Source organism: Pleurodeles waltl, chromosome 3_1, assembly GCF_031143425.1.
Source record: "Pleurodeles waltl isolate 20211129_DDA chromosome 3_1, aPleWal1.hap1.20221129, whole genome shotgun sequence".
NCBI classification, from domain to species: domain Eukaryota; kingdom Metazoa; phylum Chordata; class Amphibia; order Caudata; family Salamandridae; genus Pleurodeles; species Pleurodeles waltl.
The window spans coordinates 584,169,951-584,197,171 of NC_090440.1; the positions used below are offsets into that span (position 1 = coordinate 584,169,951).

The following is a 27,221-nucleotide window of genomic DNA, read 5'->3' on the forward strand; positions in this document are numbered from 1 at the left end:
GTGCAGGTAATGCACCATTCATTGTCCGTGGACCACTGGGCCCAAAATGCATGGGCGAGGCCCACACAAGATACCTGATCAAAACGGAGAGAACACTGCAGGGGCATCAGATAGAAATACAACAGGCACCTCAGGGGGAAGAGAAGGGGGGCACCTCAGCCGGATGAGTGCACCACGCCAGATCCACGAGGGGGCTCCATGCCCATTGATGTATCCTGGGGAGTGCAAAGCCACAGTCTCTCAAGTCTCTGCAGTGGGTGGGTTGCCCACTGTACCATCCTGGGGAGTGCAAAGCCACAGTCTCTCAAGTCTCCCAAGTGGGTGGGTTGCCCATTGTACCATCCTGGCGAGTGCAAAGCCACAGTCTCTCAAGTCTCTACAGTGGGTGGTTTGCCCACTGTTCAAACCTGGGGAGTGCAAAGCCACAGTCTCTCAAGTCTCCCAAGTGGGTGGGTTGCCCACTGTACCATCCTGGGGAGTGCAAAGCCACATTCTCTCAAGTCTCTACAGTGGGTGGTTTGCCCACTGTTCAATCCTGGGGAGTGCAAAGCCACAGTCTCTCAAGTCTCCCAAGTGGGTTGTTTGCCCACTGTTCAATCCTGGGGAGTGCAAAGCTACAGTCTCTCAAGTCTCTACAGTGGTTGGTTTGCCCACTGTTCAATCCTGGGGAGTGCAAAGCCACAGTCTCTCAAGTCTCTGCAGTGGGTGGGCTGCCCACTGTACCATCCTGGGGAGTGCAAAGCCACAGTCTCTCAAGTGGATAACAGTCTCCACTGGTTCTGGAGGGGGACTGGTGCCCAGAGTGCAGCACACACCCCGTGACGGTCCCAGTTGCGTCACTGCCCCTGCCACAAATGGGCTAGCGGTGCATTCCATGGCGGTCTTTGCCCTGTTCAGCGGTCCCTGGCCTGTTCAGCAGTGCTTGCAATGCCTGTGTCAGACCTGTTCAGCGGTGCATTCCATGGCGGTCTTTGCCCTGTTCAGCGGTCCCTGGCCTGTTCAGCAGTGCTTGCGTTGTCAGTGTCAGACCTGTTCAGCGGTGCATTCCATGGCAGTCTTTGCCCTGTTCAGCGGTCCCTGGCCTGTTCAGCGGTGCTTGCCAAGGTGGTCCTTCATTGCCCAGCAACGCTGTGGCTGGCGGTCCTTCATGGGTCAGCGGGGCTGTGGCTTGCGGGGCCCTCCTGGGTAGTGACTCTGGGGCTGGCGGTGGCCTCCTGGGCAGTGAATCTGGCGGTGGCCTCCTGGCCAGTGACAATGGGGCTGGCCTCCTGGGTAGTGACTCTGGCGGTGGCCTCCTGGCCAGTGACGATGGGGCTGGCGGTGGCCTCCTGGGCAGCAGGGATGATGGCGGTCCTCTCCGCCGTGCTGCTCCTCCCAGACTTTGGGGATTTCTTCTGCCCCTTCCCCACCTTGGGAGGAGTCACAGCTGAGTCGACACTCCCCCCGGGACCCTTGTGAGCGGCTTTGCTGGCTGGAGTCTTCCCCCTCTCCCGCCGGGCACTGTCCAACTTCTGGTGCTTCACGGGGGGGACTGGCTGTGCTGTGGCTCCATGCCACACTGGCTGTCCTGGTGGCCGGTGCACTCCACATACCTGTAACAACAGGCACCACTGGTCCCGGAGATTTTTTGGCTGAGGTGCTAGTACAGGATTTATGAGTTGGACGGGGGTGTGTGAAATAGGTTAAGGGGGGCCAGGAAAAGTTTTTGGGAGACTCTGGGACGGGTAGATGCAGGGGGTTTGGGAGTGGAGTAAGAGGTGGTGGTTGTAGGAGGTGTAAGTTTTGTGGATTTGGAAGCAGGTGATTGGGCTGGAGGCTGTCGTGAGGTGGATGGCTGTTGGGTGGGTGTGTGCCTGCATTTGTGTATCTTTGGAGGGGGCGTCACAGACACACTGGGAGAGGACACAGGGGACGTGTAAATGGGAGTGGGGGTGATGAGTGCATGTGAGCTGGGTGTGGTGGTGGGCGTGCTGGTGCGGGACGTAGTGGCTGTAGTGGTAGTGCATGCAGGTGTGAGTTTAGACGAGACTGGGAGGGGGGAGGGAGACAACGAGGAGGGGGACACAGTGGAGGCAGTGGATGTTGGTGTGTCTGTATGTGTGTGATGCTTGCATGAGTGCCTGTGGGATATGTGGTGCTTATGTTTGCCTGAGCTTCCCTTGTGTGTTGAGGTGTGTGCATGCTGGTCTGATGGTGTGCTTGGGATAGGCTGAGGTACAGGGGATTGGGTCGGGGTGGAGGAAGTTGGAGGGGGGAGGCTAGACACTGGGACAATGGCTGCCATCAGTGCTGAGGCCAGAGTTTGCAAGGTTTGATGAAGGGCAGCCTGACCAGAATGAATGCCCTCCAGGAATGCATTTGTGTGTTGCAATTCCCTTTCTACACCCTGTATGGCATTCAAAATGGTAGACAGCCCAACAGTGAGGGACCTTAGGAGGTCAATGGCCTCCTCACTGAGGGCAGCAGAGGTGACAGGGGCAGGGGCTGAGGTGCCTGGGGCGAAGGTGATGCCCACCCTCCTGGGTGAGCAGGCACGGGGCGAAGGCTGAGGGGCTGCTGGGAGGGCGGTGCTGGTAGGGGGGGTGGCGGCTGTACCTGTAGAAGTGGGGGGCACAGATTTTGCCGCCACCACAAGGGAGCTCCCATCGGAGGATGAGTCCGTGTCACTGGTTGCAGATCCTGTGACCGCTGTGGTGCTCCCCTCGCCCTCCGTCCCACTGGTGTATTCTGAGTCCGTGGTGTGGCCCTCCATGGCCATGTGGGATGCAGCTCCCTCGTGCTCCTGTGCCATTGTACCTCCGCCTGATGATGCTGATGCACACAAGAACAGGGAGACCACAAAAAGGGGGGGACGACAGAAGAAAGACAGGTTGAGTGCATGGCTTACCGCTACTGTTGGCGGACAATACAGACACAGCAGCCCCCTGCACTACGTCGCGCTGTTGGGCTCTACAGATGCAATTCCTGGGATATGGCCTACATGGCTATGGTCGACATCTGCACACATAAATGACACAGGGGCATGAATACCTGTACTTGGCACTCTACAAAGGTGGGGTGCCACATGGCCTGCATTATGGAGGGGCCTAGCCTATGGAACTCGCCCTGGCCTAGAGAAACCCACAGCCCTCCTCCCCCACCCAGACACCTTCACTGCGCGCAAAGTCCGCTGAATTATGTTGTACTCACCCCCTTGTGTCTGCTGTGATGCCCTCAAGCGCCCATCCAACTCAGGGTAGGCCACCGCCAGGATCCGGAACATCAGGGGGGTCATAGTTCGACAGGCACCCCTCCCACGTTGGGAGGCCATCCCAAGCTGGGCCTCCACCGTCTTCTTGCTCCAGCGGCGAATATCCTCCCATCTTTTCTGGCAGTGGGTGCTCCGTCTGTGGTGGACCCCCAGGGTCCGGACGTCCTTGGCGATGGCACGCCAAATATCCTTCTTCTGGTGGGCGCTGACCTACATGACATGTACAGGGGAAGAAGAGAAGTCATTAACAACTACACCGTCTAAGTGAGTGGCCCACATCCCTAACCTTGCCATGTGGCACATGCATTCACAGTCCTTCATGCATGCAGCACTGTGCCCCCTTCATTCTTACAACCAGCCCTCTCAACACAGGCATAGCACATACAACATGCTCCCTGTGTACTTACCTGTTGGTCTGGAGGATCGTAGAGTAGCGTGTACTGGGGGAGGACCCCGTCCACGAGCTTCTCCAACTCCTCTGCAGTGAAGGCAGGGGCCCTTTCCCTAGACGCACGAGCCATTGTCTCTTCCAGACCGAGGTCACAGCAGCACTTGCAGTGTAGGTCCTCTCCTGTCGAACATCAGGTATCGAGTAATTGAACAGATAGAAAATGGCGGTCACGTTCCCGGCGGTCACGTCCGCGACGGTGCATACCATCACCGCCGGCGTACATCGTCATTGGCTCCTGGGACCCATAGGGTCCATGGTTAACCAAATCAGCATTGCGCCGCGGTCTTCGACCGCCTACAGCGACGGTGTACAATGCCAGCGCAGTTACCTCACATCCCATTGTCCCACTTTAGAGGCCAGACAGCCGCCATTTTAGGGGCCCACATGCCCTAATTACAAACTGCGTCACACAGACCTAGGCCTTGTCGCACAACACAAATACAGGCCACATTTTGTGTATGAATGGTGTTCTGTGTAGACTGTGGGTACATACCTCTGAGTTGTTTGACTCTGTGGTCGCTGTTGTCATTCCTAGGCACTGTCTGCTGGGACATGTGAGGAGATGGCGGAATCCTCCGGTGTACTGACCGCTGGCGGACCTGTCGACAATGGAGGAAAGACTGTGCCACAATCCAGGAACTGTGTGGCCAGTTGGAGTCTGACCTGATGTCAGCAATCCGCCATCCCACAGGGATCCCCCCTCATGTGCAGGTGCTATCAGTGCTCCATTTCCTTGCAAGTGGGTCATTTCAAACAACAGTGGCCATGGCATCAGGGATGTCCCAGCCGATGTTTTCCAACGTGTTGTCCAGAGTGTTGTCAGCCCTGCTGAAACACATGCGGAGCTACATCGTTTTCCCTCAGGTGGAGGATTTGCCTACAGTTAAAGGTGACTTCTATGCCCTTGGACATATCCCCAACATCATAGGTGCCATTGATGGGACCTATGTAGCTCTGGTCCCCCTCCACAGGAGTGAACAGGTGTACAGGAACCGGAAGAGTTATCATTCGATGAATGTACAGATGGTATGTTTGGCAGACCAGTACATCTCCCAGGTAAATGCTATGTTCCCTGGTTCAGTGCATGACGTCTACATCCTGCGGAATAGCAGTATCCCTTATGTGATGGGTCAACTCCAGAGGCACCGGGTGTGGCTATTAGGGGACTCTGGTTACCCCAACCTGTCATGGCTACTGACCCCAGCGAGGAATCCCAGGACCAGGGCAGAGGAACGCTACAATGAGGCCCATGGGCGTACTAGGAGGGTGATCGAACGCACCTTCGGCCTCCTGAAAGCCAGGTTCAGGTGCCTGCATATGACAGGTGGATCCCTATTCTACTCACCACAGAAGGTGTGCCAGATCATCGTGGCCTGCTGTATGCTTCACAACTTGGCTTTGCGACGACAGGTGCCTTTTCTGCAGGAGGATGGTCCAGATGACAGTGTTGTGGCAGCTGTGGAGCCTGTGGACAGTGATGAGGAGGAAGCAGAGGAAGAAGACATTGACAACAGGGACTCAGTTATCCAGCAATATTTCCAGTGACACACAGGTGAGAACACATTCCTGCCTACTACAAGTACTTTCACACTTCTACCTCTCTACTATCTGTCGATTTCAACCAGTAAATGGTAACTGAATTGTACATTTCCCTTACGGTTTCACAGGTGTGGTTTCCAACGTGTGTCATCTGCTTAGATACCTCATGGACTTGAGATGTGTGACATAGGTATGTTGACATTACATTTGAAAACGCATTTTGTCACTGTCATTGCTAATACACATTTTCGAAATCACAGACTGACTCCAGATTGTTTTGTGCTTCAAGGGTGTTTATTGAAGTGCAAAATATTGGAGGGGGTTGTAACATGATGAGGGGTGATTGTGGAGGAATGTCCATGGGAGAGACCAGGCTATTAGTCTCACAGGCGCATTGCCCATATGGGCACAGGAAGTAGAGCTGGGGCAGTTTCAATATGGACAGGGTGACAAAGTGGGACAGTGGGATGACAATCAGGGTGGTCTCATTTCTTGGCGGGGGTCTTGGCATCGTGCTCTGTCTTGTTCCTGGATCTCAGGGACCGCTTGCGGGTGGTTCTACGTCTGCAGCGGGTGGGGTGCTGGTGTGGTGGTCCTGTGGCGGTGCCTCCTGTCCACTAGCACCGGCGGAGGTGGCGGGCAGTTGATCGTCCATGCTAGTGTCAGGGGCCCCTTGGAGTGCCACAGTGTCCCTCCTGGTGCTAAGTATTTCCTTTAGCACCCCTACGATGGTGCCCTGATGGTTCTGAGTTCCTCCCTGAACCCCAAATACTGTTCCTCCTGCATGCGCTGGGTCTCCTGAAACTTGGCCAGGACCTTTGCCATTGTCTCCTGGGAGTAGTGGTATGCTCCCATGATGGAGGAGAGGGCCTCGTGGAGAGTGGGTTCCCTAGGCTTGTCCGCCCCCTGTCGCACAGCAGCCCTCCCAGTTCCCCTGTGTTCCTGGGCCTCCGTCCCCTGGACTGTGTGTCCACTACCACTGCCCCCAGGTCCCTGTTGCTGTTGGGGTGGTGGGTTATCCTGGGTTCCCTGTAGTGGTGGACACACAGCTGATTGAGGTGTCCTGGGGACGGAGGTATGGGCCCGCTGGGTGGGTGCTGGTGTTACCAGAGGGTGGAAGCTCTGTGGTGGCTGTGACTGGGTGTGGGGAACCGACTGTCCTGAGGCCCACGATGGTCCGGGCTGGTCATCAGGATCCAGTTGGATAGAGCTGCTGTCATCACTGTGGGCCTCTTCTGTGGGTGGGGTGGAGCTGTCTGGACCCTCCTGTCTGGTGACGTTGGGTAGGGGTCCTGCTGGGGTGTAAAAGCAGGATTATTGCATCTGTGTGTGTCATGGTGTGCAATGGGTGGGTGACCGTGTACCCCAGTGCTAGCATTCCTGTGTGGGGGCTTGTGTGATGATGGTTGAGGGGGGTGTTATGGGTGTTATGAGTATGTGCAGTGGACATGCTTTAGTGATGGGTGTCCATGCTTTGTTGTGTCATGCAGGGCTTGGTGTTGAGATGTGTGGTTTGTGTTATTAGTACATTTGTGAGGAGTTGGAGTGATAGGGGAGGGGGCGAGGGTGGGGGTCTGTGATAGTATGCAGGTAGGGTGGGGGATATGATAGTTAAGATTTGACTTACCAGAGTCCATCCCTCCACCGACTCCTGCGAGGCCCTCGGGATGCAGAATCGGCATGACCTGCTCCTCCCATGTTGTTAGTTGTGAGGGAGGAGGTGGGGGTCCGCCACCAGTCCGCTGTACCGCAATGTGGTGTCTTGAGACCACGGAACGCACCTTCCCTCGTAGGTCGTTCCACCTCTTCCTGATGTCTTCCCGATTTCTTGGGTGCTGTCCCACTGCGTTGACCCTGATGACTATTCTTCTTCATAGCTCCATCTTCCTTGCAATTGAGGTGTGCTGCACCTGTGCTCCAAATAGCTGTGGCTCTACCCGGACGATTTCCTCCACCATGACCCTGAGCTCCTCCTCCGAGAACCTGGGGTGTCTTTGCTGTGCCATGGGGTGGTGTAGGTGATGTGTGGGGTGGTGCATGTGGTGATAAGCCTGGTGATATGTAGTGGTTTGTGGTGTTTTGTGTGTGGAAGTAGTGTGGGTGATGGTCTGGTGGGCCTGTGGATGCTTGGTAGTAGTTTGTAGTGTCTCTCTCTGGCCTTCTTTCTGTGTCTTTGTCGTAGGGGTTTGTGGGTGATGTGGGTGTGTGTTTTATATTGTATTGGGTGTGTGGAAGTGGTGTGTGTATTTGTCTCGGGTGTGTGTATTTTGAATTGTCCAATGTGGTAGTGTTTTGTAAATGTGTTTGTATTTTGAGCGCAGCTGTGTGTACCGCCAATGGAATACCGCGGTTGAAAGACCGCCACGTGGATTTGTGGGTCGTGATAGCATGGGCGTATTTCTGTTGGCGTGACGGTGTCGGTTTTGTTTTCGCCAGTTTATCACTGACCTTTGGTGTGGCGGACTTGTGTGGGTGTCTGAATTTTGTCGGATTTCGAGATGTGAGTCGTAATAGCTGTGGCAGAATTCCGCGGCGGTGTGTTGGCGGTCTTCTGCACGTCGGTAAGCGGCTTTTACCGCCAATGTTGTAATGACCCCCTATGTGTTAGTGTGGGCAAAAAATGTAGAAGAGCATAACGTTGTGTTAAGAGGGGTATGTTCGATTCTGGAAGAAGCTGGTTTGACGGTCGAGATGAAGAAGTGCAAGTTCCAATGAGGTACTGTAGAGTACCTGGGTCATACTGTGTCTGGGGATGGCATAAAGCCAAGAGTTGGGATAATAGAGGCAATTGAAAAGGCACCGAGCCCTGTGGATAAGGAGCAGTTGAGATCATTTTTGGGCTTGGCTGAATATTATGCAAAGTTTGTGAAGAACTTTGCTGACATTGCTCAACCACTACGGGCATTGATGAAGAAGAATCAGAAATTTTAGTGGTCTGTTAACTGCCAACAAGCATTCGATGCGTTAAAATGCGATATCATCAAAGCAGTGGAATTGAAACCATCTATAACAAATGACCATACAATTATATCCACAGATGCTAGTATGTATGGCTTGGGCACAGTGTTGATGCATGTGAGGAAAGGGAAAGAGCATGTGATTGCGTTTGCATCAAGAACAGTTAGAGGTGCGGAAAGTACGTACTCTGCAATTGAAAAGGAGTCTTTTGCTTGTTGGTGGGGGTTCTAAGATTTTAGAAATTATGTCTGGGGATAAGGTTTGAACTACGAACTGACCATAAACCCTTGGTGGACATCTTTACGACGAAAGGTGCCAGTCGTGCGTCTCCTTGAACTGCAAAATGGCTGTATAGGCTGCAGGAATATGATTTTGTAATTGAGTATGTGCCGGGCATAGCAAATGTTAATGCTGACTGTTTATCTAGACTACCAATTGAAGGAGTCGAGAGTGAAGAAGATGAAGATTGGGTAGTGGCGGACATACAAGCTATTGAAACAAAAGCTAAAAAAGAAAGAAGAAAGTGCATGGAAAACAGAGATCAGAGAGGATGTGCAGATGCAAATGTTAAAGAATAATTTGGACAAACGTTGGTGGGAGTTGAAGGAAGACATGACAGCCGTATTATCTGAGTTCAAGAGTGTGTGGTCAGAGTTATCAGAACAGAATGGCGTTTTGAGAATGGGTGACAGAATAATTGTACCGAGTAAGTTGAGGGAGAAAGTATTGGGGATTTTGCATGAAGGGCACGGTGGAATGTGGGGTATGAAGAGGAAGGCTAGAGAGGATTTTTGGTGGCCGGGTATGGATCGAGAAGTCGAGAGGTTTGTTAGAAATTGTTTGTGTTGTGCATGCAGTGATAAAACGCATGTTGGGAAAAGGACTTCCGTAATCCCCATACCGTTTCTGCGTGAGCCATGGCAGAAAGTGGGTATGGATGAGTGCGGTCCATTTGAATTGGATGGGTGTGGTAGAACCTATGCGATCGTGATGATGGATTACCATTCTAAATGGCCAGAGGTCAGTTTAGTGCATGATGTCAGATCGGGTATGATAATCGAGTTTTGTGAAGAAATATGGAGGTGGGAAGGTTATCCCGAAGTGTTGGTGACTGATAATGGTCCGCAATTTACGTCTTGCGAGTTTGAAAATTATTTGGAGAACTGTGGTGTTAAGCATATCAAAACTGCATTGCACATCCCAGGGAGAACAGACTAGTGGAAAGATTTGACAGAGTAATAGGGGAGAACATTCAGTTGGCTGTGCAAAATGGGTTGAATTGGAAGAAGGAAATCAAGGACATGTAATGGAGTTATCGCACCACTCCACCTTCTCTTACTATGGAGATTCCGTTTATGTTGTTAAAAGGTAGGAAACCTTGTACCAAAGCTGTACCAGGTTGGATGGGCAAGGCTGGCAGGGAGAGAGTGAATGAGGGAAGATTGATGAGTCGTGTCGCAGAGATACAAGAGACGTATGAAGGTGGAGGGTTGGGTCATGTGATGGAACGCAATTTGGCAGTAGGTGATTGGGTACGAACGAAAAATTGGGAAAGGACGAAGAAAGGCTTGTCCAAGTGGTCTGTGCCTAAACACATAATGAAAATGAGTGGTTATAGCATGGTTATGGAGGATGGAAAGAGATGGAATGTGGATAGTGTGGTGAAGTGCAATGAGATAGAATTAAGAAGGTGGAAGGATGTTGCAAGTGTGCATGATAAAGTAAGGAGAGGAACGGTGTTGGAGGCAAAGGAAAAAAGAGTTGTGAAGAGACCAGAGTATTTGAAGGATTACGTTGTCTGAGGCAACATTGAATGTTAGCTAAGGATCCGGTGGAGTGAAATTTATAACCATATTCAATATTTTGTTTTAATCTGTTATTTCACATTTTTGTTAATTATGGGTATTTGTTACTGTATTTTATTAGAGGTGGGAGATCTGTTGGGATAAGTTGTAGAATGTTATACATGGGTTGAAATGGTTGGGAGGTGGAGATTGTGAGCAGTGACAGTTAGCTGCTGGAACTGCCACGGTTGGTACCATCTTGCTGATTGGAAACAAACCTTTGGAAAAGGAGATCAGAACGGTGTCTTTTTCACTGAGGTCAGCAAATGAGGGAAGGCAGTAGTCCCAGCCCTCCTGGGGCCTCGAGGCTGAAGGTAAGTGTGTATGTGATGTTTTAAAATTAATGTTTGGTGCGTGCGTGAATGTTTGAATGTTTTGTTAATAGATGTGCCTGCGTGTGTGTGGAAAAGAAAGAGTGTGTTTGATGTTTTAAAATGAATGTTTGGTGCATGCTTGCATGTTTGAATGTTATGAGTGTTAATTGATGTGCGTGCGTGTGTGAAAGAATGAGTGAGTGTGTGATGTTTTAAAATGAATGTTAGGTGTGTGCGAGCATTTTTTAATGTTATGAGTGTTGTTAATGGATGTGCGTGGGTGCATGTGTGTGTGTGAACGAATGAGTGTGTGTGAACTTTTGAAATGAATGGTTGGTGCGTGCGTGCATGTTTGAATGTTATGAGTGTTGTTAATGGATGTGCATGCGTGCGTAAGTGTGTATGAAAGAATGAGTGTGTGTGTGTGTGTGTGTGTGTGTGTGTGTGTGTGTGTGCTTGCCGCCCGCCCCCTCCCTCATAAAGCTGCCGGCCGACACTGAAACAAAGACCAGACAATGACAGTTTTGGCCACTCTTAATGTATTTTTTGCAGTGCTCTTAAGTTGTCTAGGTGATGTGTACATTTTGCAAACAACTCAAATAAGTAAAGAAATAAATATTTATTGAGCTCGTACAGCATTACTTGTAGACAGAGCACTTTGCTAGGAGGGATGATACAGGGAGGATTTGCAGAAACACATTGAGCTCAGTGAAAAACATGAGAATCAGCCATTTTTTAGGTAGTCAAGGTGTTCATTTGTAGCTGCTTTGTAGTTTGCTGAAGACTCCACTTAAGGACATGTGACTCACAAATGCGGAACAACCTGGGTATACTCCAGCATCAGTCAGCTGGTGATGGGATCGATCTTACGCCTCTGATCAACAAAATATTTGTGGTTTTGCACGTCATCAGTGGAGATGACTAGAATGATGAAAAGAAAATTGAGGTGGCTTTGGAGTCTTTCTGGCAGATACATCTAAGCCAAATGTTCTGTCCTTATCTGCACACAGCAGGAAAAATACAGCATCACACTTTCGATATTTTACATTTATTTATTCATCTGTGAATAGATTAAAAAAAAAGAATTGCACTGACAAACGAAGGTCTATTCCAAGAAGTAGATGTAAGGGATAATGTTTCCCCTGCAGTACACAAATATTACGGAGGAGTTCCTTGACCAGATAGAAGAAGGAAGCCAAAGACCAAATTCCTTCATAAGGTCACGGAACTGTAAGGTGACTTTCAATACCTTTTTACACCAAAAAGCAGTTAGTAATTTTTGGAGAAATATTAGAATCAGTTTAACCTAAGTCGGGTTAAAATGCTGTGGCTTGTATTGTGAAGAAACAAGCAGAGATGTTATCTATCCTGTAATGAACCACAGCATGGAAAAATATTAACTTTATGTTATGATAAACATTTCCTTTCTGCTGATCACCTTTTCTTTCTAGAAAAACATATCAGGAGAAGGAAAAGACATAGGGGGTCATTCTGACCCTGGCGGGCCAACGACCGCGGAAGCACCGCCAACAGGCTTGCGGTGCTTCTGGGACCATCAGAAAAGGGAAACCGGCGGTTTCCCGCCGGTTTTCCCCTGCCCCCAAAGAATCCTCCATGGCGGCGCTGCTTGCAGCACCGCCATGGGGATTCCGACCCCCTTCTCGCCATCCTGGTCCTGGCGGTAAAAACCGCCAGGAACAGGATGGCGGGAACGGGTGTCGTGGGGCCCCTGGGGGCCCCTGCACTGCCCATGCCACAGGCATGGGCAGTGCAGGGGCCCCCTAACAGGGCCCCATAATGATTTTCAGTGTCTGCTTTGCAGACACTGAAAATCGCGACGGGTGCCACTGCACCCGTCGCACCCCTTCGACTCCGCCAGCTCCATTCGGAGCCGGCTTCATCATAGAAGGGGGTTTCCCGCTGGGCCGGCGGGCGGCCTTCTGGCGGTCGCCCGCCGGCCCAGCGGGAAAGCCAGAATGACCGCCGCGGTCTTTTGACCGCGGTTCGGTCATTCGGCGGTTCCCGCTTGGCGGGTGGCGACCGCCGCCCGCCGAAGTAGGAATGACCCCCATATTCTGTTTCCTTGTTCAAACCGGAGCTGTTCTTATGCTCCATGACTGCCTTTGTAAGAAGGCACGGTCAAGCTCTGCTGTTATAGCTTTTAACAGCTGAGCAGCTTCGTTATTTCATTATTACAGGTGACTAAAGGTGTCAAGTCTGGACTGTCATAAGAAAATTAGAGAGGCACTTTTATTCAAGGCTTGAAAGCTCCCAGGCAGCATAATACAAAAAGCATTGGAAATGTCAATAGGTCTCGAATTTGCAAGAGTTAGAGCTATTGGCGCTATAAATGCCAATGGCATTGGCGGTAAGTCCCACTTACTGCCATGCTAACTGCCTCCAATATACCGCAACCATGGCGGTATACCGCTACCCATATCATGACCCACACATAGCAATCCGTCGCTATACAGACACACACACACACAAGTCTCCCACCACAAAGGTCAGTGATAAACTGGTGGTACCAAAACCCACACCGTTACGCCAACAGAACTACGCCCACAGCATTATGACCCACGAATCACCCCAGCGGACATTCAACCACAGTAAACCATTTGCGGTACATACCGCTGCACACAAAATACACACATACATACAAAACAACACCACATTGGACAATTCAAACTACACACACCTGACACACATACACACACCACACCCACACCACTATACATCACACACCCACATTACCCACATCCCTTTATGACTAACAAAAATTGCCACTAGAGAGGGATACAGCAAGAGCACCCACAGAACCGGAGCCACAGAACACCATCACCCATACTCCATCCACGCACCTCACAGCACACACCCCAACACATCACCCCACACACCCTCACACACACCACTCACACGACACCCATGGCACCACAAAGACACCCCAGGTTCTCAGATGAGGAGCTAAGGGTCATGGTGGAGGAAATCATCAGGGTAGAGCCACAGCTATTCGGATCACAGGTGCAGCAGACATCCTTCGCTAGGAAGATGGAGCTATTGCGGAGACTCGTAGACAGGGCCAACGCCGTGGGACAGCACCGAAGAACAAGGGATGACATCAGGAAGAGGTGGAACTACCTATGGGGGAAGGTGTGTTCCGTGGTAGTAAGACACCAGATAGCAATACAGAGGACTGGCGGTGGACCCCCACCTCCTTCCCACAACTAACAACATGGGAGGAGCAAGTCTTGGCAACACTGCATCCTGAGGCCCTGGCAGGAGTAGCAGGAGGAATGGACTCTGGTAAGTCAAATCTCTATTATTATCAGCCCCCTACCTGCATGCCATCACACACTCCCACCCCTACCCCTACCCTCACCCCATCACCCCACCACCTCACATACACCCCACCATCACAACCCACCCTTCCCAGTACCCAGCACTGCATGCACCACCAATGAATGGACACCACTCACAGCCCTGCATGGACACCCATCACCACAGCATGCACACTAGAGAGAATCACCTAGCCCACAAAATAACTACTCACACAAGGTAAAGCTGACAGGGCACTCACAACCATAGAGGCTAAAACACCCATGCACAAGATGTCACACACAGAAACAATAAGCCTGCATTTACATCCCCACAGGTCCCCCACACAACGTCACTGGAGAGGAGGAGCTAGCAACATCCAGTCCCCCCACAGAAGAGGCCCACAGTGATGACAGCAGCTCTGCTCGTCTGGATCAAGATGGCCAACCTGGCCCATCAGGGACCTCTGGACAGTCGGTCACCCAGGCACAGCCCCATACCACTACAGAGCCTCCCCCCTCAGGAAACAACACCACAGCACCCACCCGGCAGGTCCATACCTCTGTCCCCAGGACACGTCAATCAGCAGTATGTCCACCACTACAGGGACCCCAAGCCACCCCACAAACACAGGATGATCTGGGACCTGGGGTCAGTGGCAGTGGGCACACTGTTCAGGGGACAGAGGCACAGGACAACAGGGAAGCTGGGAGGACTGCTGTGTGACAGGGGGAGGACAGGCCCAGGGAACTGACTCACAACGAAGCCCTCGGCAACATCCTGGGAGCATACCACAATTCCCAGGAGACAATGGGCCAGATACTGGCCAAGTTGCAGGAGACCCAGCGGCTGCAGAAGGGACAATACCTGGGGATCAGGGAGGGCCTGAGGGACATCCACACCACCCTGGTCACCATTGTAGGGGTGCTGGCAGACATAGCCAACACCATGAGGGAGGCAGTGGCACACCAACAGGGCCCTGACACTAGCCAAACTGATGAACAGCCCTCCACCTCCGCTGATGCCAGTGGACAGGAGGCCCCACCACAGGATCAACAGGCCACCATCACCCCCTGCAGAAGGAGAACCACCCTGCAAACGGTCCCTGCGATCCAGACAGAAGCCAGAGAACATTGCCAAGACCCCGCCAGAAAATAAGACTCTCCTGATTGTCACCATTGTGTCCCAGTTTGTCACCCTGTCCACCTTGAAATGCCATTGCTCCACTTCTTATGCCCCCTTGTGATACAAATAGAATGGACTCTATCCTGGACTCTCCTCCACCATCCTCCCTAGCCTATAGCAATACCCCATCACTTATTAGCACATGAATAAACATCCTGTCTGTCAAGTGATTGAACTATGTATTTGTTTCACAATCTGTAGACATTGCAATTCAACTGTACAGTAATGCATACGTAGGTATGACCTGTAGTTTGGTCTTTCGATTTCTAAAAACCTGTTCACTTCTCCGGGGGAGGCAAAGGCAATATGTGTACCATCTATTGCCCCAATAATGTTGGGGATATGTCCCATTGCATGGAAGTCAGCTTTCACTGTGGCCAAATCCTCCACATGGGGGAAAACAATGTAGCTGCGCATGTGTTTCATCAGGGCAGACAACACTCTGGTCAGCACTATTGAGAACATTGGCTGAGACAGTCCTGCTGCCAAGCCCACTGTCACTTGGAAGGAACCAGTTGCCAAGAAAAAGATCACAGATAGGACTTGCACAAGAGGGGGGATCCCAGTGAGGTGACGGATATCAGAGATCAGGTGTGGCTCCAATTGGGCACACAGCTCTTGGATTGTGGCCCTGTCAAGTCTGTAGGTGAGGATAATGTGCCTGTCCTTCATTGTTGCCAAGTCCAACAGGGGCCTGTACACGGGGGATGTCTCCATCTCCTATTCATCCTCAGCGGTTGTAATCTAGGGGGCAAAACGATGAGCATCTGGTCAGTTTTCAACATTTCCTAAATGTACATTGCATTGTACGACAGAAACAGTATGTTGATGTATAGGACCAAATGGTGCCTATGTGTGCTGTGATGCAGTTAGGTGCCATGGCCTGCCCCCCATGAAATGGCGGCCGTCTGTCCTGTGTGGATGGACAGGAGGAAATGAGGTAATGCCGCTGACGTTGTGCGCCATTGCTGGAGGCGGTCGAGTAAAGCCGTGCAACTCCTCAGTGGTTAACATTGGGCCCTATGGGTTACAGTAGCCAATCGTGATGTACGCCGGCAGTAACGGTATGCACCGCCGTGGACGTGACCCCCATTTTCTAGCTGTTCACTTGCGTGCTACCTGACCTTCAACAGGAGAGGACCTACACTGCAAGTGCTGCTGTGACCTGTGTCTGGAACCGACTATGGCTTGTGTCTTTGGGGAAATGGACCCTGCCTTTACCGCTGCAGACTTGGAGACACTGGTGGATGGGGTCCTACCCCAGTACCGAATGCTGTATGGTCCTCCAGACCAACAGGCGAGTACCCTGTGAGCACGATGCATGGGGTATGAATGCATGGAGTGCTGTATGTGAGGGCCTTGTGTAAGGGGTGGGTGGTTGAGGGGTGCTGGGCTGCGTGCTGTATGTATGGTAGGCAATGTATGTGTGTAAGGGGATGGGAGGGATATGGTGGGCCATAAGTTTAACAGGCCAGACGGTATGACTGATACACTTTTTCTATGTGTATTACCTCTGCAGGTCAGCGCTCATCAGAAAAAGGGTATATGGGGTGCCATCACGAAGGATGTGTGGACCCTGGGGGTCTACGGAAGGCGGAGCACCCACTGTTACAAACAGTGGGAGGATCTGAGACGCTGGGCACGGAAGACAGCAGAGGCCCAGCTGGGGATTGCCTCCCAACGAGGAAGGGGTGCCCATCGAACCCTGACCCCCCTGATGTTCTGCATACTGGTGTTGGCCTATCCTGAGCTGGACAGGTGTTTGAGGGCATCACAGCAGCCACAAGGGGGTGAGTACAGTTCCCAATATACTACTTGCGCATGGTGGGGTGGTCTTTGGGTGGGGGATGTGCGTCTGTTGGTGCCCCAAGGCCACGGTGGACATTGAAGGGTGGGTTCCATGTTGGGCAGGGGCTGACAAACTCCACCTCTAACCAAGCTAGTGGGCATCCACTACTGGGCAAGGCTCTGTGGGTCTCAGGTATGCTGCAACTGGCGTTAGGTATAACTGTCCATGGCATGGTGACTGGCATTGTGACTGGTAGTGCATTGCCTAGTGCGTAGGGCTGCTCCCTGTGTTTTGTGTATGCCAACGGTGGTGTTGTTGCTGCCATTGACCAAGTGTATCCTCTGTCTCTCCCACCCTTTTTGTTTTGTCACCCTGTTCTTATGTGCATTAGCATAATCTGGCGACGGAGCATAGGCACCAGCGACGGAGGGAGCTGCATCCCACATGGCCCAGGAGGCTGAATCCACCGATGCTGAGGGCACCAGTGGGACGGAGGGTGAGGGGAGCACCACGGCAGAGACAGGAGGAGACAGTTCTGACAGTGATACCTCCTCCGATGGAAGCTCCCTGCTGGTGGCGGGCACCTCTGTGGCCACCCCAACTACAGATACAGACGCCACCCCCGTACCAGCACTGCCCTCCCAGCAGCCCCTCAGCGAATTTCCCATGCCCGCTCACCCAGGGTGGTGAGCATCTCCTTTGCCCCAGGCACCTCAGGCCCTGCCCCAGTTAGCCCTGCTGCCCTGAATGAAAAGGCTAATGACCTCCTGCGATCCATCTCTGTTGGGCAGTCAACCATAGTGAAGGCCATCCAGGGCCTGGCAGGGCATTTGCAACATGCAAATGCATTCCTGGAGGGCATTCACTCTGGCATGGTGGCCCAACGGAGATCATTCCAGGAAGTGACCTCCTCCCTGATTGCAGCCATTGTTCCTGTTTCTAGCCTCCCCCCTCCAACCTCCTCTACCCAATCCCATTCTCCTCAACCCCAACCTATCCCAAGCACACATTCAGACCAGCATGCACCCAAGACAACACACAGGAGTGGTTCAGGCAAACACAAGCACCACATATCATTCCACAGGCACTCACACAAACACCATCCAGATGCTGACATAACAACATCCACTGCCGCCACTGTGTCTCCCTCCACCTCGTTGTCCACCTCTCTCCCACTAGCATCTCCACTCACTCCTGCATGTACTACATCCACACCCACTGCCTCCATCACCATCACACCTATCACTACACGCCTCTCATTGGCAGTCACCATCCCCACATCCATGCACACATCCCCTGTGTCCTCTCCTACTGTGTCTGTGCCCCCTCCTCCCAAAGTACACAAACGCAAGCACTCAGACACCCAACAGCCATCCACCTCACAACAGCATCCAGCCCATGCAACTGCACCAAAACACAGCAGACACCTCCTACAACCACTCCCTCTTCCTCCACTCCCAAACCTTCTCCCTCTTCCCGCTCCAGTGTCCCTAAGAAGCTTTTCCTCTACGCCGTTGACATCTTCCCTACCCCTCCACCTCTGTCCTTCACGTCGGGCCAGGTTGGGCAGAACCCAAGCTAGCACCTCAGCCACCCAGTCCATGGCCACTGTAGTTTAAGCAGCTACTGTAGGTGTGAAAGGCTCCAAGGAAACACCCATCAGCACTGGCAGTGTGCCTGCACCAGCTACCAAGGGGAAGGAAAAGGATGTACCACCAGCTGCCAAGGGCAAGGAGGCACAACCAGTTTACAAGGGCAAGGACGCACCACCAGCTTATAAGGGGAAGGGCAAGGTGGCACCACCAGCTTACAAGGGGAAGGGCAAGGAGGTACCACCAGACGGCAAGGGCAAAGGGCCTGCCCCCTGCAGGCAGGAGGGACAGGAGGCCTGGTGCTCGGACTCATTCGGAGTCCCCCCCTCCAACCATGGCGCTTCAGCCGTCCGAGGCTGCAGGGAAAGGGCTGGAGCTTCCCCCCACCACTGCCAGCACCACCACCATCAGCACCTACAGCTGCACCGCCACCAGCACCACCACCAGCGATACTGCCAGCAGCAGCCCCAGTGGGAAGCCGTCCGAGGCTGCAAGGGATGAGCTGGAGCCTTCCCCCACCACTGCCAGCACTGCCACCAGCTCCACTGCCAGCAGCAGCAGCCCCAGTGGGCAGCCTTCCGAGGCTGCAGGGAATAGCCTGTAATCTCCCCCACCACTGCCAGCACCACCACCGGCACTGCCACCACTGAGCAGCCATCGCCGCCGGCAGGCAGTGTCTAGTCCTGCCTCCAAGGAGTGTAATGCATCCTGCCCACTGCAAATCGTGAGGGTCTGACACCCAGGTGAGTGACTGTGACCTTGCACTGCCCAGGATCTGCATCACAGGGCACAAAACCCCCTCCAGAACCGGTGGAAGAAGGCATCCACTCACCCCCTCCTTGCAAGGATGAAGCACACTGGGCACAAAGCCCCCTCCAGAACCAGTGGAAGAAGGCATCTACTCACCCCCTCCTTGCCAGGATGAAGCACACTGGGCAAAAAGCCCCCTCCAGAACCAGTGGAAGAAGGCATCCACTATTGAGACTGTGGCCTTGCACTCCCCAGGACCAAGCAGTGGGCAACCCACCCACTAGAGAGACTGTGGCCTTGCACTCCCCAGGACCGAGCAGTGGGCAGACCACCGACTAGAGAGACTGTGGCTTTGCACTCCCCAGGACCAAGCACAGGGCATGTTGCCCCCTCCAGGACAAATGGTGTTGTACCATCTTCCAACTAAGATGCCCCCCTATTCCCCGTCCCCCTGAGGTGCCTGTGTATTTTCGACCTGATGCCCCTGCAGTGTTCTCTCCGTGTTGATGCAGGAGTAAGGTGGGGCCTTGGCCTATGTGATGTGGCCCTGTGGCCCACGGACATTATGGACTGAGCAGTGTCCCTCTATTTTTATATATGTAAATACCATTTTTTTTACAGCCGGCTTATTGGCAGTATTTCTGCCGCTTTATCACCGACGGCCAGGGTTGTAATGAGGGCCAATGTCTTTTGCCCATGTGTTTTGGCTTGGAGTAGAGTGGATGTATCTGGTGTGGAGTGTAAATATGTGGGTTGTATTGGAATTAGAATTGTGTGTCGTGGAGTGGATTTGTGCAGAGTAATTATGTGGTATGGCGAATAACATCTTTTTGCATTTAGGAAGCGCTGGGAACGATAATATTTTCTTGGGAGTTTTTACTCAAGTATATTATATTTTACTAATCTCTATTTCCTGGTTTAGCGTATTGGCTTAAATCAGCACTAAGATGCCCATTGGCATGACCATAGTGCTTTACAATAAATAAATAAAATTAATCAGATTTAAGCAGTGCGCGCTCTGCTTGTGGTGTTTCTCCAGTTATTTGTACCAGCACCTTGTTACTGGCAATGTGCATCCAGAAAGGTTCATTAGCAAAGTGTACCCAGAAAAGCGTATGAACACTGTGTTGTTATCGGCAGACTGTAACAAGCAATGTATGTATGCAGCCTTCTGCTCATGGTTATAGTTGCTCAGCTATGTTCACTAGAGAGGAGTACCCTGAACTTTGTACCAGGCTGTTAATGCCCTAAAGCATATGCATGTCAGAGTGAACCACGTCCCTGCATTTTGATCACACACGACTGCTGTAAACAAGAACCAAGCCCCTACCCCAACCATACAACAAGTGGCTTCTACTAAATGATGCCTCCAGTCCCAAGGAACGGCAGACGGGGTGAGAATATACAAAATGGGGCACACTCACACTGAGCTAGAAAAGACGTGCACAGAGAAAAGATAAGGAAAGAATGCATACAATAAGGTACACCCAACGAGTGTTTACACACTAACTTGGGAATAACACAAAGGGTCACAAACATGGGTATTCTATGGCCGTACGCATAAATGGGAGTCATGCATTGTTAGAAAAAGACATGTACAGGTGACAGACATGGAAGTGCAGAGGGAGAACATGCAGGATAAGTACCCAGGCATGTACACAAGTAGGAAGGGTATCTTAAGGTTGTAATCCATTTGTGTTCACTGTGTAGAAAGACAGTGCGGGGAAGGCACACAAAGACAACAAAATGTGATTGGTTATGTATTGATTCATGAGCATTATTGAAGTATACCCGTTGCTCTGCAATCTATCATGCTTGGCTTTTTGTCAGGGCACAGGTCACAGCCGGTCATAACTCTATGTGTGCCCAGCATGTATGCGCTCCTCTGAGTCTGAATGGTCTTCACCTTAACACTTGTGTGTGACCTTATTGTTAATGCAGATGTTTTAATCCCACTAAACAGAGTGCATTACTCCTTTTAAGATTTCCTAAAATAACAGTCTATGTTCTTCAAAGAGCAAAGGCGGGCACAGGCATTTATTTTCGGAGTCGCTACTTTAGTCTTAGCAGTGCCCGTTCTATACCACGGCACAACGTTCACCGTTCTCAGTAAAACAGATACAAATATATCCCATAAAAAACATCAGTTAAAAATAGAACTAACTTTTGCCTCTAAATGGGTAATCAAACAAGGTGAACTTTTTCTGAAAGGATAAAATGAAGGTCGTTCTTCTATGAATATAAAATACAAGGGAGAAAGCTATGGGATGCACTCAGGGAAGTCATATACAGGTAAACTGGGCATAGACCACACAGGGATACATTGGGGTATACACACAGAGGTGTACCCAGGCATGCTCACAGTTTGGAAGGACACATGAAGGTGATGTTCCTTTTGTATTCTCCATATGCAGGGTGCAGTGTGTGCACACATGCCACTGTTATAAATATTGAAATTATGACTGTTAATTTGGACATGCATTTAAAAAAACGAGATGCATTTATTAAAAAGAATGGAAGACACTCACCTTAAAGATGGCAGTGTGTACTAACCACTGGGAGGTGCACATCCCGCACTCTGTATCTGGAAGCAGGGACAGAATGTGGAAAGATTTCTGGAACCAAATAGTGCGGCCCAGCATCTATGTTAAAGGCGCAGGAACTTCTGTGAAGTGCTTGTTGTAAATAAGAAGTTAGCGATGTGATATAAAATGCAGAACTGCCAACTTTTGGACTGGGGAACTCGGCTCTACAATGAAAAAAAAAACATACCAATTGTAAGAAATAAAAATAAACTCATAGCAAAGAAAATCCGTACTGCCTATCGTTGGCCTCTCTTTGGGTGAACACATGCAGGAAGCACAGCCCACATTAAAGATTAAGCATAAAGAAAGAAAAGTGCGTCAAAAAAGACCTAAATAAACAAAAGAGCAGGGGTGCATGTATCAGGGGCAGTAGCCCTGAAGTGAAAAACACACTCAAAGGTGGGACAAATAAAGCCAATGCCCCACTAAAATGCCAGGATTTCCAAACAGCAGAAAAAAGAACCAATGAAAATGGTGGGCATGTTTGAAGTCCATAGACGAGATACAGTATGTCTCGAAAGACACAGCACATGCGCTGCCTTGGTGAGAACTAAAAACACAACTATAAAGCAAGACAGATTAAGATGGATGAAAATCGACTAGCAAAAAAGAAACAACAGACCATAGAAAGATACAACTGGTTGAATTAAGTAATGACTTAATACTGACCTAGGAAAAAGCCACAAGAAGGCAGCTAATCCACAAGAACACATTAATCAGGCAGTATTTTAGAAGAAGCCAGTGTAGTGACACAGAACTGACCAACCTGTAGGAGAAGAAGAGAAATCAATTATGGGAGAGACACACTAGTTAATTTTGGAAACAAGCTTAATTTGGAGAATTTTGATAATGGGCTTTTTGGGGTACACTACTGAATGATGATGTGAATCATCTGCTCGATGTAGCCAACACTTGCATTGCTGATGTAGTTGCTGCATTTATCACAATGTCCCTTCCTCAGCCTGGGTACCATCCAATGACTACGCCACACACAGAGCAGAATATTACACGCCTTTATTCTTCTCTGTGTAACTGTGAACTCAACATTCTAAAACAAGCTTTCATTGCATTCTGCTCTAACATCTACGTCACACTGCTATGGAGTCAGTTTGGAGTAAAAAAAGTTTTGTCATAAAATACACAAAACACTACATCCCCCCTCTACTCAACAAAAGTTCCAAATTGTTTGCAATTGTTTTGTTACAATTTTTTTTAAACATTTCTTGTTTACAAAATCTGCATATATATATATATATATATATATATATATATATATATATATATAAATATATGTATATATAAATATATATGTATATAAGCATGTACAACTATATCTCTTTAAGTACAACGGTGAAGAGGTAACAGCAGTCACTGAGTTCTTAGGTTCAGTCTTTCCTTCACCATCTCGATCTGAAGATCGATGAATTAAAGGCCTAAAGTGGGAAATGTCTCTGGCAACAGATTTCCCAGGGCGTGGACAGCCACCCGTGTGTCCCTTGGTAGACACCATGTAGAATGGTTCAGCATTCAATGGAGCATCAGATTTCCTTCTTTGCATCTGTTGGTCGATCACTAAATCTCCCTTCTTAAATGTGATATTCTTTGCATGTCACCTCTTGCCTGCATAGGCTTTAAATTTCTGCTTGTTAATCAAGTCCCTTGTACGAGTCATGTTCTCACTGCTTTCTCTTGTTGGTCCATTGAGGCAATTTGGTTGCCATTGCTCTACCAAACATCAAAGGAATTTCTCCTGCAGGCGAGTGAGGTGTTGAACAATAAACTTGTAGGGTACAATTTAACAGTCTTCAAACTGAGCTTCTCAGTAGTTGCACTGTGTACTGCTTTCTTTAAAATACTCATAAAATGCTCAACAAGTCTGTTAGCCTGTGGCCACAGAGGTCTATTTTTTGAATTCCTGACTATTAAAAGGCAGGCCATTATCAGACTTCAAAATGGCTGGAAAGTCCCATATCACAAAGATGTTATTTAGTCTCTCAATGACTTGTTCATGAGTTGTGGATGAGAGATCTTCAACAAGTAGAAAATGTGAGTATTAGTCTACAATCATCATCAGGTGATGTCTATTGTCAAGTAGACCAAAGAAGTCGATTGCTATTCTCTCCCATTAATGTTTGGGAAGTTCTGACACGTTCAGAGTATGTTGAGTAGCATTTGGAGAAAGGGAGTTGCGTAGCTTACAGGTCTTTTTCAACATTTTCATCTCAATACAGAAACCAAACTAGATCTCTGAGAGCTTGTTTTGTGGCAACGATACCACAATGTCCTTCATGAGCCACTTCAATTAATTTTTGTTGCAGACTCTCTGGAATCAGCATTCTCGATCCTCACAGTGTAACTCTCTCCTGAGTTATGAACTGTTCATCTTTGACATTTCTGTATTTTTGATATTCACTATTGTTGGTGAGTGGTCGAGTGTTTCGGTTCCAGGACTGATATGTAACTGCGGGCCTGATTTAGATCTTGGCAGAGGGAATACTCTGTCATGAATGTGACGGATTACCCGTCTGCCATATTACAATCTCCTTAGGATTTATCAGGATCGGAATATGGTGGACGGGATATCTGTCACATTTGTGATGGAGTATTATCCTCTGCCAACATCTAAATCAGATCCTATGTCTTTTACCTTGAGCATGTCACTATCATGGCTCATGACAGTAATGATCTGGGCCGATGAGACAGCAGCTGGCCTATTTGATTTTACAAAGAAATTAATGAAGGCTTCAGCTGTCTTGAAAGGAGTACTTTGACCTTGTATAGTCTCTCTGTAAAAGTAGTAAGCAGGATTTTGATCCTTTCCCAAAGGATGCACAATGGTATAATCATACTTTTGCAACTGTAGTCCCTATCGTTCAATGCAAGGAGGCATCTTGGCTTTTGGATTGTCAAAGACAGCCAGTAAAGCTTTCCATACAGGAATACATGGAAATGTTCACAAGCCCATAACACTGCCAAATTTTCTTTCTCAGGTTGTGAGTAAGCATGTTCTGTTTGGGACAAACTTCTATTAGCATATGCCACAGTATGCCTTCAAGTATTTGAGTGTCCGCTGTGCAAGAATAGTGCCTAACCCAACTAAGCTAGCATTAACAATAACCGCAGTATGAAGCTTTGGATTGAGGTATACCATTTCAGTAGCATTTTCAATGTTTGATTCTCTTGAAACTTCTCTCACATTTTTGTCACAATTGAAATGAAACATTTTTTCTCTTCAACTCTTGTAATGGAGGTCTTACAGGCGCAAAGTCCTGTATGTATCTTGAACAGTAACTGACCATGCCAAGAAATGACCCTACCATAGAAACATCTCATGGGGGATCAGCATTGACAGTGCTTGCACTTTCTCAGGGCCGGGTGTCATACCCCCATCAGGTTTGCAGGGTCGGTTGTCATACACCATCAGAAAAGATATGGTCAAAGAATTTTAGCTTTGTCTTGTGGAACTCACACTTATCTGTATTCAAAGTCAAACCAGCATCATCAAGTAAACAACATACATGTGAGTGAGCTGTATTGTGCTCCTTCTGTGTAGCTCTAAAAACAAATACGTCTTTGCCATAATTGAACACATTCACAACAGCCTGTGTAATACGTCAAATAACGTCTTGGAAAAGTTCTGCAGCTGATTATAAAACAAAATCTTTTGTATTAAAACAGACCAACATGTGTAGAAAAGACAGTAATGTAACTGCAATTTTCTTCAAGTTCCAAGTGATGTTAACCTTTATTTTAAATCAAGGTGAGAGAAGACTTTTGCACCATTTAATTGTGTTCTAATTTCAGCAATATGTCAACCTGGGTGTCGTTCTCGTTCAATTGCCTTTTTTGCCTGACACATGTCAAATCACATGAGTACAATTCTTTCACTGTGCTTTTTGGGCACTACTACTATGGGAGAAGCACATGGTGTTGGACCAGTAGAACGCTCAATATTGTGATGCTTAAGTAACTATTCAAGTTCTTTTTTAACTGCTTCTTATAAATGAAAAGCAAGTTGTCTATGTCTCTGAGCAACAGGATGGACATCCTCATAATATGCAGATTTACTTTCATAATATGCAGATTTACTTTCAGAATCTTAAGCTTTCCTAAACCATGAAACAACAAAGGGAATCAAATTACTATTGCTTGATGAGCATTCATATTGTAATTCACAGATATCAGTCCCTTATCAGCAGCTGTGCTGAAACTGAGTAACATCACGAAACAAAATAAAATGATGGACGGAGTGTTGAAACTTTTCAAACACACATCCCCAGTCACAGATTTGGGTTTAATCTATTGTTATTTTGCTTGCCACATCACCACAAGTTTGGACCCCAGCATATCTAAATCAGTCTTGACTCTGGTCCCCATGGGAATAGTCCAGCCCGAACTGCTAGACCTGGTCCTCCCTGGACAGGAAACAAGCATTCTGGGACCGGTTTCAGGGTATCACCCAGGCTCACTGTGCCACTGGATTCAAGCTAGCCTGGCTGAAGAAGGGTGATACCCTGAAACCGGTCCCAGGATGCTTGTTTCCGGTCCACGAAGAACCTGCCCTGGCAGTTCGGGCTGGACTGTTCCCATGGGGAACAGGGTCAAGACTGATTTGCCTATGGCTGGGTCCAAACTGGGGTGGCATGCTGAGCAAAAGAATTGATGGATTAAACCCTGATCTGTGACTGGGGGTGAATGTTTGATTGGTTCCGCATTCCATCCATCATTTGTGTTTGTTTGCTTTTGTCACCATAAGTGTGCCGGGTATGCCCAGACGTTGGTCCCGGGCTCACTGTGCCACTGGATTCAAGCTAGCCTGGCTGATGAAGTGTGATACCCTGAAACTGGTCCGAGGGTGCTTCTTCCGGTCCAGGGAGGACTTGTCCTGTAAGTTCGGGCTGGATTGTTCCCATGGGTAACAGAGTCAAGACTGATTTGCATGTGGCTGAGTCCAAACTGGGGTGGCATGGTGAGCAAAAGAATTGATGGATTAAACCAAGATATTTGACTGCGGGTGAATGCTTGATTGGTTCCGCATTCCATCCATCATGTGTGTTTGTTTGCTCCTGAAACTGAGTAGACAGGCACTTGACGCTGTATCTTGAAGCACAAGAATGGTTGCTCGCACCTTCATTTTTTTTGTTTCATTGTGGTACAAATGAATCTGGACTTTTCATGGACCTTGACGCAGCCCTTAATACACTTTGGTTTTTGCTGGCAGCATGGTAGCTACTTGTGGGTGTGGCTGACATTGAAGGAGGAGTTCTTTCAGATGTTCTCTGTTGTCCACTTAGACCTGCTTTATCACTGAGGCGTTGTGATGGATCAGCATCTGTGTCATCCTGGACAGTTTTTGGGACTGTGACCTTCTTCTTGGTATGCTGCTTTGGGTATTGGACAGCACAGTACTCACAACCTCCATGCTTCTTCTTGGGTCGCCCCGTCCAGTGCTGAGGGCGTAACGCTCCAATTATCAAGACTCTGGTAAATGTAATGACAGCATTCTTCCTTCTTACTTGTTCTGTCAGGGAGCGCTTATATATATTTTGTTGGTATTTGACTACAGCAATTTCTTTTAGCGCTTCTTTTTGGTATCTGTACATAATCACCTTTTGCAGTAGCACTTCATATAATCTACAATTTTGTCAT

The 27,221-nt window shown here is 49.4% G+C and overlaps 1 protein-coding gene across 2 annotated transcripts in view; it reads left to right on the forward strand.

Annotated features, from left to right (window-relative positions):
- LOC138284352 (SITS-binding protein-like) overlaps positions 1 to 27,221 on the forward strand; it is a 948,640-nt gene that overhangs the window by 618,377 nt on the left and 303,042 nt on the right. The gene's annotated exons all lie outside the window — the stretch shown is intronic.